Genomic DNA, 13,163 nt, shown 5'->3' on the forward strand with positions numbered 1-13,163 from the left:
CCCTCATCTGTAAAATGGGGATTGAGGCAGCTGTGTGATTGTGGGCAAGTCACTTAACCTCTCTGTGCCTCAGTTACCTCATCTGTAAAATGGGGATTAAGACTGTGAGCCCCATGTGAGACAACATGATTCTCCTGTGTCTACCCCAGTGCTTAGAACACTGCGCTGCACATAGTATGTGCTTAACAAATACCAATATTATTATTATTATGTGGAATAGGGATTTTGTCCAACCTGATTACCTTATGTCTTTCCCAGTTAATAATCATGGTATTTGTTAAGCGCTTACTATGTGCAAAGCACTGTTCTAAGCACTGGGGGAAACAAGGTGATCAGGTTGTCCCACGTGGGGCTCACAGTTTTAATCCCTATTTTACAGATGAGGGAACTGGGGCAAGTCACTTTAACTTCTCTGTGCCTAAGGTCACACAGATGACTAGCGGTGGAGCCGGAATTAGAACCTGTGACCTCTGACTCCCAAGCCCGCGCTCTTTCCACTGAGTCATGCTGCTTCCCAGTTCTTGGCACATAGTAAGTGCCTAACAAATACCATAATTATTATTTGTGAAGCTTCTAAGAGCTTCTCAGAAATATTGCTAATAGACCTCAGAATCAAAATCATATTGTACTTTGGGATGGTTGTCTTCTTGTGGAGAGCATGATGAAATAATTATTTAGTCCTTACTTTGTGCTGAGCACTGTACTAAGTGCTTGGGAGAGTAAATACGACAGTTGGTAAGACTGATCATTGCCCACAGTGAGCTTAGAGTCTAGAGACATAATGGCCATCTTATCATATTTAGATGTGTTACAATAGACTTCTTCATGGCTCATCCATAAGATGCCAATCATTTCCTTCGCCACCTTCTGTATTTCATAATCCTTAGCAAGAACATTGATGATGGACATAACATTGATTTGAAAAGGACAGGCACCCAGTATACAAACCTGTAAGTGTAGTACATGGCACTACCTTTATACTGTAAGCTCATTAGGGGCAGGAAGCATGTCTGTGAATTCTGCTGTACTGTGCTTTTCAGCGTATAATAATTACTATGGTACTTGCTAAGCACTTACTTTGTGCTAAACATTGTTCTAAGTGCTGAAGTAGATACAAGGTACATTCCACCTTCCCCCATCACCCTTGGCAGGATAAATTCCCCTGTTTGGATTCTGCCTACTGGCTCTTGTAACTCTGACAACCCTGGGCTGTCAGTGGCAAGAGGGATAGTTTGAACACTAAATTGCCATGCCAACAGGACACACCCACATCTGTAGGGAACAGATAAAACTGCAATCATACTGTGAGTATTCTAAGAACAAGGGTTTATAATCTCTTATTCCTCATAGGAAGAAACTGAAGAGTTAAGAGCGGTCTAGTGAATAGATATCTTCAAGGAAAATCTTCAGGAAAAACAAAATTTGAAGGGAATTGTTCCTGGAAGGAATGAGACCACTGAAAATGCTGGAGATCCAAAATCTGTTGCATGGTTAATTCATACTAGAAATTAATCAGCTACAGAAAAGAATCTGGAAAATATATTATCTACTTCTTTGAACTATTTAACACTCACAGATGTTCATTCCACTATGGGAAAATACACTCTGGACTCTACTGCTTACTATTTTGTGTTTATCAGTTTCCAAGGTAGTAGTATATACAGTTTCTTTCACAACCATTACAGAATGCTTTCTAGGGTGCAAGTTGGGATGAATGATGTATAAAAATTGGGTGACTAAGCTGGAGACATTGTGTCATTTTGACAGACTGTTTCCTCTGAAGTCTCCCTCAATCCATAAAAAAGACCACTGGTTAAAAAAACCTCATTTCAGCATTGGACTAATTTTTCAAAGAAATGTCATTTCTAATATATCCCAGGTGTTTTATTCATCTGAAGAGTAAACCTATATTCTGCAAAGACTGTGGAAATGGTGAGTGGGACAGAGGTTCTTCAGGCCAACAAGGGCAGAGAAACTGAGGTGACCAATTAGTTGGCTTTGTATTTATGCCGATTGTCTTGTCTTATGCTGTCCAGTCGTCTCCGACCCATAGCGACTCCATGGATACATCTCTTCCAGAACACCCCACCTCCATCTGCAATCGTTCTAGTAGTGTATCCATAGAGTTTTTGTGGTAAAAATACGGAAGTGGTTTACAATGGCCGCCTTCTGCACAGTAAAATTGCATCTCCACCCTCCACTCTCTCCCATGCTGCTGTTGCCCAACATAGATGAATTTTGACTAGTAGTAGATTGCCTTCCATTTGCTAGCCACTGTCCAAGCTAGGAGTGGAATGGGTAAGCTTCTGCTTGAGTCTCACTTCCGTAGCCAAAACTGGTAGAGTACTGGAAACTCTCCAGCTGCAATCCTGAGAGGGGGTTTACATTGATATAGCTTGTTTTATTTAAGGTATTTGAGAATGCTTGTTTCCTTTTGCATATCAGAACATATTCTGTAAATTTCTTGAAACAATAATCTGGGAATCAACAGCTTCTATTTTTTTTTCGGTAAATATCCACATCAAAGCTGAGCACACCCAGTTCTCTCTAGCATGTGAATCCTTTCTGAAACTTAGACATAACACAATGGAAGGATTAGGGAACATATTTTTCCCCACACTAGTCTGTTCTGGTATGATATGATCCACAAGTTTGGCACAAGTAGGTTCAGTGTAGGAAGAAACAAATGTGTGTGTGTCTATGGTGTCAGTCAAGACATAAAACTGCTGCTATGTTCATTAGCCTCTGCCTTTTTAATGGTTTTTAAACACTTACTATGTGTCAAACACTGTTCTAAATGTTGCAGGAGATACAAGTTAATTGTTGGACACAGTCCCTGTCCCACATGGGGCTCACAGTTTAACTAGGAGGGAGAACAGGAGAAATGAGACACAGAGAAATTGTAACTTGCCCAAAGTCATATAGCAGGCATTAGGCAGAGTCAGGATTAGAACCCAGGTCCTCTGACTCTCAGGCCCATTGTTCTTTCCACTAAGCTATTCTCCTCCACCTCGTATTGTACTGGACCGTATGGTGTGTGTGTTTTTTTTGTTTTTTGCCACCTTACAGTATGTAATGAAGTAAAATGATAGTGAATGATAGTGAAAGGTAATGAGTATTCCACTAATTCACTAGAAATAATAATAATGTATAAGTATAATATAATAATAATAATAATGTATATGTATAATAATGTATATAGGAAAAAAGTCATGCTGGTGTTTTTAAACCAGCTACCTCCAGCCCATTGATTAAAATGGGATCAGTGGTTACTATAATTCAACCTTCTAATAAAGTGCAGTTCTTCAAGAACATAATTTCTGCATTAAAATGTACTCCTTGCCTATTCATATGATTGGCCTCTAGATAGAAAATGTCTCTGCAGAACTCAAAATGCTTTGCCTCTATTTCCTCTCAGAACCATACCTAGAAGCACACAGAGGGTCCTGCACACCCCCTGTCTTACAGATGGGGAAATGAAAGTGCTTAGTACAGAATTTTGCACATAGTAAGCACTGAATTTAATTGAATGAAAGAAAGCACAGAGATAGTACAGAACTTGTCCACAGTCACAGAACAAGTAAATGTTTAAGATAGAAATGGAAATCAACTCTACCCTTTCTCACTGGTGGTGGTCCAAGCCTGGGCTAGCTGTCCAACCATGCACAAGTGATAGTTTCCCATAGATCTGTCCTTTGAAACGATTTTTTTTTCTGTTGAGAATTTGAGTTAGCGATGTCTTCTAATTGATTTATGATCATCTTTTTCCTTTAAAAATGAGATTCACCACCTTTATTTGTTCTGCTGCTCATCAGCATCTGATTTTCTAAGCTTGGGAAATTCATTCATTCAGTTGTATTTATTGAGTGCTTTCTGGATGCAGAACACTGTACTTAAGTGCTTGGAAGGTACAATTCAGCAATAAAAGAATTCCTGCCCACAATAGCTGCAAGTCTTCTTCTTGGGGCTACACAGAGACAGTGGCAGTCCCTGTTTTGGAACTCTTGACTGTAAGTTCATGGTATTCAGGGAAAGTGTCAGCTTATTGTTACAGTGTACTCTACCAAGTACTTAATACAGTGCTTTGCAAACAGTAAGTGTTCAATAAATACAATTGAATGAATACACACCCTGCATTCCTGGCCTCACTGGCTCAGTCTGACACCTTGGCTCTGGTAATGTTACACTCTATCAACTGGGAATCTGCTAGTTTGGGGGTCGCTGAAAAGAAAGAGATCAAACAACTCCTTTGGAGAGGTGGTTGTATTTGATATCTTTAGAGCACTGTGGCCTAGTGGAAAGAGCACAGTCCTGGGAGTCGTAAGACCTGGGTTCTAATGCTGGCTCTGCCACATGTCTGCGGGGTGACCGTGGCCAAGTCAGTTGACTTCCCTGTGCCTCAGGTACCTTGCCTGTAAAATGGAGATTGAGACTGTGAGCCCCATTTGAGGCATGGAATGTGTCCAAACTGATTAGCTTGTATCTAATTTATACTAATGTCTGTCTCCTCCTCTAGACTGTAGGCTCATTCTGAGTAGGGAATGTGTCTGTTTATTGTTGTACTTTTCCAGGCACTTAGTACAGTGCTCTTCACATAGTAAGCACTCAAGAAATACCAGATTGAACAATTGATAGCTTTTTGGGAGGCAGATGTTAAGAAAGGAAGATGGGTCTGGTGAGTAGCTAGGGGAAATGGCTTCCATTCATCTACAACATTGGATGGAATAGGGGAGAGGGTGGCAGGGACAGCATATCAACTCCAGTGCTGCCACAGTCACTCTGATGGGGCTTGTATGGTGGCCATCTTGAGAAGGTCTGGTTCAAGGGCCATCATTGAATGTATGGCCTAGTGGATAAAGCATGGCCCTGGGAGTCAGAAGGAACTGGGCTCTCAACCCAGCCCTGCCACTTGTCTGTTTGACCTTGGACAAGTCCACTTCACTCCTCTGGGTTTTAGTTACTTCATATTTAAAATGGGGATTAAGCCTTTGAGCCTCATGTGGGACACGGACTGTGTCCAATCTGATTTAGCCTGTATTTCCACCAGCTCTTAGTACAGTGCCTGGCACCTGGTAAGTGCTTAACAAATTCCATCAAAATACGTGCCACGTGGCAGCCATTTTGAGAGTCTGGTACAGACTGCCCGAAGGGATACCATTTTAGCAGAGTATGGTGCAAGTGCCATCTTAGGATGTTCCAAGTGGTGGCCATTTGGGGGGAGTCAGGGTTGCTACCATCCCTCCTCTGCCACAACTCACCATCAAGTAATTGCTCGGCTACTATTCAAAGATGGAACTGCATCTGCAATTGTAAATTAGGTTAGATACAGTCCCTGCCCCGTGGGGGGCTCATAGACTCGATCCCCAATTTACAGATGAGGTAACTAAGGCACAGAGAAGTGAAGTGACTTGCCACACTGCTAAAGAGAATCATTGCATGCCTTGAGTTTTCCTGAGGCAAGTAGTGTTAGCTATCTTATCTGAAATTCCCAAAGCTGGACAGAGGTAGATAGAAACAGCGTGGCTCAGTGGAAAGAGCATGGGCTTTGGAGTCAGAGGTGATGAGTTCGAATCCCAGCTCTGCCACTTGTCTGCTGTGTGACCTTGGGCAAGTCACTTCACTTCTCTGTGCCTCAGTTACCTCATCTGTAAAATGGGGATTAAGACTGTGAGTCCCACGTGGGACAACCTGATTCCTCTGTATCTACCCCAGCGCTTAGAACAGTGCTCTGCACATAGTAAGCACCTAACAAATACCAACATAATTAATGGACAGAGCACAAGCCTAGGAGTCAGAAGGACCTGGGTTCTAATCCCAGCTCTGCCACTTGTCTGCTGTGTGACCTTGGGCAAATCATTTAACTTCTCAGAGCCTCAGTTATCTGTAAAATGGGGATTGACTGGGATCCCCATATGGGATGTGCACTGTGTCCAACCTGTTTATCTTAGAAAATCTACCCTAGTGCTTAGTAAAGTACCTGGCATATAGTAAGTACTTAACAAATACCATAAAAATAAATAGAAACCAACAATGGAAATTGGTTCATCAGGATATTCACAGGAAGGAGATTATATGGATGACTTATTTTTATTTCCTGGGCTTTTCCCATCATCTTTTCCTGATGGGTTTGTTGGAATCTACATAAAATCTGCCCTCAGTCACTCAATCCTAACGGGTCCTCAGGAATCCCAAAGTTCTAGTGAGTAAGCTCCTTGTGGGCAGGAAACAAGAAGAAATATGGCTTAGGAGAAGCAGTGTGACCTAGAGGAAAGAGCACAGGCCTGGGAGTCAGAAGACCTGGGTTCTAATTCTGCATATGTCACTTACTGGCTGGGTCCTTGGTCAAGTCAGTTAATTTCTCTGTGCTTCAGTTACCGCATTTGTAAAATAGAGGTTCGATACCTGTTCTCCTGCCTACTTAGACAGTGAGCCCAATGCAGAAACTGATTATCTCGTATCTATCTGAACGCTTAGTACAGTGTTTTATACACAGTGAATGCTTAAAAAACTCCCACAATTATTATTATTGTTATGAATAATAGCAATAATCTCCCAAGAGCTTTGTACAGTGCTCAGTGCACAGTAAGTGCTCAATAAAATCCATTGATCTACTCTATGGATTTGCAACAGGAAGCTTAATATGGGCAGGGAACATGTCTGCTAATTCTGTTGTACTGTACTCTCTCAAGCACTTAATACAATGCTCTGCACGTAGTAACTGCCCAGTAAATACCATTGATTGATTTGAAAGAACATGGGTCCTCAAAATAAATCAACCCTAAAAAATTTCCTGTACTTTAGGTTTACAAGCAATGTTATTGACAGTGAGATTGTATGTTGGGTGGATGGGGAGTGTTGAGAGTTAGACTGATGTGTAATTGATATGCGTCCACTGTGCTGTGTCATTCAGTTGCTTGGCAGAGTGCATGACCTTATTTTTAATTCAATCATATTTATTGAGCACTTACTGTGTGCAAAGCACTGTTCTAAGCACTTGGAAAGTAAAATTCAGCAACAGATGGAAACAATCCCTACCCAACAACAGGCACACAGTCTAGAAATGTTCCCTAAGGCTTAAAACTGAAATGCAATTTAAGTACATGGCAAACAGAGAAACTATTTCCTTCTCCTCCTCCAGTCCCCTTTCCTATTTCCTGCTCGATAATACATTCCTTTAATGTCCAGTAATCTTCCCTTAGCCTTTGTCTGTTTCCTTTCCTTCAGTCTTCTGTGGAAATAGAGAACAGTTGGCTAGATTCTTTCACAGAGCTGAAGTTCATTTTGATGTCTCTTCTCCACCTCCTCTCACCAGGTAATGATTAAGTGTCCATGTAAGAATTATAAATGGCTATTCATATCCATGAAGATTATTTGGAAAAGAATTAACTGAGATATTTAAGCCCTTACTATGGGCCAAGAACTGTATCTACTACTACAATAGATACAAGATAATCATGTTGAACACAGTCCCCGTTCCAAATGAAGCTCACAGCTTAAGGAGGAGGGAGAAGAGGTATTGAATCTCCATTTTACAGATGAAGAAACTGAAGCACAGAGAAATTAAGTGACCTAACCTAGCTGACACAGCAAGCCAGTGGCAGGATGGGAATCGAACCCTGTGCTCTTTCCCCTAGGCCTGGCTGTTTCCACCTTGTTGGGAGATGGGAGATTTCGAACATGGATTCCCAGCCCTCTCCCATGCTTCAAAGCACATCTTCTTCAAGAGGCCTTCCCTGATTAAGCCCTCCTTTCATCTTCTCCCATTCCCTTTGGTATCACCCTAACTTGCTCCCTTTAATTCATTCCCCCCATCCCAGCCCCACAGGACTTATGTGCATATCTGTACTTTTATTTATTTATATTAATGTCTGTCTCCCCGTCTAGATTGTAAGCTCATTAAGGGCATGGACTATGTCTGTTTATCGTTATATTGTACTCTCCCAAGTGCTTAGTAACATGCTCTACCCACAGTAAGCACTCAGTAAATATGATTGACTGACTGACCAAACACCTGGATCTAGTCATCATCCTGATCTCAGGGGATCTGGGGATTCTGACACTCTGAGTCTTGACCCATCAAGTAATGCTAACACAGAAACCAAGGTGACTGGGGCCCATGCATGATGAAGCCAGAAGAGCAGCCAGGAGTGATCAGACAAATCCTTTCACTTCTCCATTAATCTTCCTGATCTCCCTGCCCTCTGTTGCTGGCAAGATCCCAGACAGAGACCTCATGGACTGACTATTGAAGAATACGCTTAACCTTGCCCTCTCAGAATCCCAATGTGACTTCAGACCCCAGCAGGACATAGCAGGCATGATCTCTGCTGAATTGGAGAAATGGGAGAAATGCCAGGAGCAATAACAAAGCTCTTAATCAGGGTTTGCTGTCCTTGTATAAGCATCTCACATCATCAGGACGCTAGGGTTCCAGAAACTGTTGCACAAGTTGAGCTGCCCTGGTCATGATTTGAGAGCATATCATTACTCCAAGAGTCTACAGCTAGCCTCATAGGAATTAGACAGTGTCAGGTATTTTCCCTTTTGCCAAAAGGATAGATCAAGTTTCTATGACAGGGGCAGCGCTGCTCAGCCTTTTCTGAGCAGCTACATTGAGGATGCAACAAGACATCTGATCCAACTCAACTCACTGGGAGCACTATCTAAAGTCAATTATACAAAAGTTGATGTGTAGGCTTCTGGAAACCTACCCCAGAGAAGACCTGCAGGTAATTATGAGCCACAACTCCAAATCAGCAAGGCTCTTGGAATTCAGTCCATCAATTACTCAGTCATATTTACTGAGTGCTTATCATGTGCAGAGCACTGTACTAAGCACTTGGGAGAGTACAATGTAACTATATAAAAGACACATTGTAGCTTACAGTCTAGAGGGGGAGATAAAAATTAATATGAATAAATTATGGAAATGTACGTAACTGCTTTGGGGATGGGGAGGTGAATTAAGAGGGCAAATCAGGCAGGGTGAAGTGGAAAGAAATGGGAGAAAATGAAATAAGGGTTTAACCAGGGTGTCCTCTTGGAGGAGATGTGCTTGCAATAATGCTTTGAAGTTGGGGAGAGTATCTGTTGGATATGAACAGGGAGAGTGTTTCAGGCCAGAGGCAGGATGTGAGCAATTGGTCAGTGGCAAGATAGATGAGATTGAGATACATTGAGTGGGTTGTCATTAAAGGAGCAAAGTGTGGGGACTGGGTTATAGTTAGGAAAGTGGTGAGGAAGAAGAGGGTGAGGTGATTGAATGCTTTGAATTGACTGTCTGAAAAGAAATGAGATTTTGCACCTGCAGCACTTGCAGATGCATCTGGCCAACCTTATATGCCATCTTGGATCAGTCATATTTGGTGAGCACTTACAATAGAATAGACATATTCCCTGCCCACAGTGAGTTTACAGAATCACTGTCAGAGCTAACTGTTGTCAATGAATTTGGTTAGCTAGGTGTGTTGTACTCTCCTAAGCACTTAAGTTCTACACACATAAGCACTCAGTAAATACCACTGATTGAATGATTGGTGAAGTTGTCTCATCAAAGATATCACTTCTGGTTCATGAAGGGGGTACATAAAGGTCAAGGTGTGAGGCACACAAATTCAGTACATGCACATGAAGGTTAGCACTGGATGAAACCACCTTTCATTAAGCTCATTTCCCACTTCCTGCAAGACATTTATTCCAGGGGTCCCCTAAATCTAGACACATGGTTCCCACACAAAGGCTTTCCCTTATACTGAAATGCTTGTTGTTTGCACCACTGGACACTGCTTTCCACTTTGCCTCCTTGTCTCACAATCCTAATCCTAAACTTCTGCTCAAACACAGCAGTTCCTTGCTTGATTTCAAGCCTGCTGGTCAACCTGCAGCCTTGGATTTCCAATTTTCAGTTGAGATGTGGCATTTTCTGAGGCTTTGTTTTACTGTATTAAATGCTTTTCCTGTACTCCTTGATTTCAATTTCCCAATTTTAGCTCTCCATACAACAGCTGTTTGGCCACCCTGCTGCCATCCATTCTCCTCACGTGTTCTGCCAGCACAGCTGTGTTGAGGTGACTGCTAGGAGACTAGCTTTGTTGTTGTGATCCTGCCTTGTTGTTGAGTACAGTCTGCATGTGATAATGCTGGAACTGCCCAAGGAGAAGAATGTGTTTTTCTGTGTAGTGTCTAGATTCACAACCACAGAGCACGTTAGAAAGCATGATGGCTCCCAAAGGATGTAATGGCCTCAATTTTTCAATTTAAATTTTCACTTCCTATTCTGGCGTTTGCATTTTTTTGGTCAGTGTGCTGCCTAGTTATCATAGTTCTGTGTTCATTTTTGTTCAGCGTTGTCACTGTAGATATGTAGTTGCATGTGCACGTGCCTTCTCTAGTGCTGACTGATACATCACCTTCAGAATACAGTCTTGGAACAAGATTCAGGCAAGTTCCTTTGCAAGTTCTTCTCAAACGGAGGTTTAAGTTCCAATTCCTCTTCTGACTGGAAGTGCCCTGAGAAGTTAAGGCTGTAAACTACCTAGTGTATAGAAGAACATTGAATACTCAGGCATACTTAAGAATTTCAATCCAAATGAATGAAACACATTCCCCTCTGGAAAAAAAAAAAACCGTAAGAAGCACTTAATCCTAGTGGATGAAAGGTGATTTCCAATGCCTGGAACCAGTTTTACCAGAACACGTTGCTTTGCCCTAAGTCTCAGAGAAGTACCCCGTGAGCTCCAAATGCATCCAAAAGAGTGAATGAAAAATAACAGATGGTACGACTAGGAAGTGACCATCCAACAGTCTATCCAGACCAGCTGCAAGAGCTCTGCTTTGACTACCATTTCATTAAGAAATGAAATTACAATTTTCTTTTGAAGCCCCTTCTTTAGTTTGGGATCGGAAATGAAAAGAAAAACTCCACAAACACAGAGCCAGAGTTCTACCTAGAGAGACCTCATCTTAACCCTGATACTTCCCTGCTTGTTCAGAGCTGACCCATTTACTTTCAGAGCCTTCTTGGAAGAAAGTGCTTTTCGTGTCCTAAACTGATCAGCTTTGGAAAACAATCAATTATTTATCGAGAGCTTCCTCGTGTTCCCTTCCCACAGTGAGCTTATATTCTATAGCTTCTAGATCTAGATCAAGGATCTAGGCCTCTCTTTGGAAAAAAATGCTAATAAGATGCTTGGGATTCTTCCAACAATAATAATAATGGTATTTCTTAAGAGCTTACTATGTGCCTAGCACTGTTCTAAGCACTGGGTAATCAGGGTTACCAGGTAATCAGGTTGTCCCATGTGGGGCTCACAGTCTTATTCCCCATTTTACAGATGTGGTAAGTAAGGCACAGAGAAGATGTGACTTGCTCAAAGTCACACAGCAGAAAAGTGGCAGAGCTGGGATTATAACCCAGGTCCTTCTGACTTCCAGGCTTGGGATCTAATTGTTTAGGAACAGCATTCTGAGCATAGCAGCTGTTGGATCTAAATGACTGTTTTTTGTCTCAGGAAGTCCCCCATTTCAGGTAGGATGTGTACCACATCCACAGGATGTGGGTCAGGAGATTTTTTCTTACCCAAACAGATAAGGCCTGCCTGAAGAGTCTCTTTTGTCACTGAAGAAAACACACTTGTCTGAGTTCTTTTGTGATTGGTTAGTTCTCCTATATGTTGTAAATAAAGGCACAGCCAAACTGGAGAGGGGTGCTGCTGTGTCACTCTTACCTCTCTGGAGGTGAAGGGGCACTAGGTCATATTCCTCCTTTTTCTGATATATCCAGCACTGTCTCTGCAGGGAAGCAGCGTGGCTCAGTGGAAAGAGCCCGGGCTTGGGAGTCAGAGGTCATGAGTTCAAATCCCGGCTCTGCCACTTGTCAGCTGTGTGACCGTGGGCAAGTCACTTAACTTCTCTGTGCCTCAGTTACCTCATCTGTAAAATGGAGATTAACTGTGACCTCATGTGGGACTACCTGATTACCCTATATCTATCTCAGCGCTTAGAACAGTGCTCTGCACAAAGTAAGCGCTTAACAAATACCAACATTATCACTTTTCCTTGCTTGCGTCACCACCTTTGGGTTCGAATCCTCACTGCTTTTTTAGTTCCATTCTCTTTTTGAGTACACTATCCATTAGGTCATGTTACTTCCCAGGTTGAACTTCTCAGGTTGAACTATTATCCAACTGGAAGACAAGCTTTCAGCCAAAAAACGCTGGCTCTCTATTTGACTTGCACCATATTGTCTTGATGAAGTGCTCACTTATTAGAAAGTACAAAGCAATGCAAGTTAGAAAAAAATGCCCTAAATGCAAGAGATTTGACTCTGACCTACATCTATGAGGAATGCACCAAATAGGAGGATTGCTGATCTTAAAGTCTAACTAGTTTCCTGGGACCAGTTAGAGCTGGAGACCAGTGCAGTTAAAGGAAGAGTTTGAAAATTTTCTTTGCTCAGCAGGGCCATTTCTAGTACAACAGGTTTGTTCCAGCCTGTTTCTGCCTCTCTAGGGAGAAGGCAAGAGACTTCTTCATGGCAGTGGTTGGTTGGGAAGGGGATTTTCAGAATTTGTCTGGCAGTTTCCAGGAAACTGATCAGTTGATGATATCAAAAACTTTTGTAAGGTCAATTCACACATTAATAATAATTATTATTATAGTTGTGGTATTTGTTAAGCACTTACTATGTGCCAGACACTGTACTGAGCACTGTGGTGGACACTAGAAAATCAGGTTGGACACAATATCTGTTCCACAAGGGGCTCACATTTTAATCTCCATTTTATAGATGAGGGAACGGAGGCACAGAAGTTGTCACTCCCAGGCCAGTGCTCTATCCACTAGGACACACTGTTTCTGCCTCTCATTGGCTCCTCCACTTATTGCCGATTCTGCCATTTGTCTACCTTGGGAAAGTCACTTCATGTCTTTGTGCCTCAGTGACCTCACCTGTAAAATGGGGATTAAGACTGTGATCCATATGTTGTATAGGGACTGTGTTCAAACTAGTTATCTTGCATCTACCTAAGTGTCTGACATAAGAGCTTAACAAATGACATTTTTTAAAGTTGGAAATATATTTCTAAGAGAATGACTGATAAGTGAGGTATAATTACCTTAGGAAAATGATTTATATTAATGTGTTCTCAAGAACAAATTAATCA

Source organism: Ornithorhynchus anatinus, chromosome 7 (genome assembly GCF_004115215.2).
Source record: "Ornithorhynchus anatinus isolate Pmale09 chromosome 7, mOrnAna1.pri.v4, whole genome shotgun sequence".
Classification (NCBI taxonomy): Eukaryota; Metazoa; Chordata; class Mammalia; order Monotremata; family Ornithorhynchidae; genus Ornithorhynchus; species Ornithorhynchus anatinus.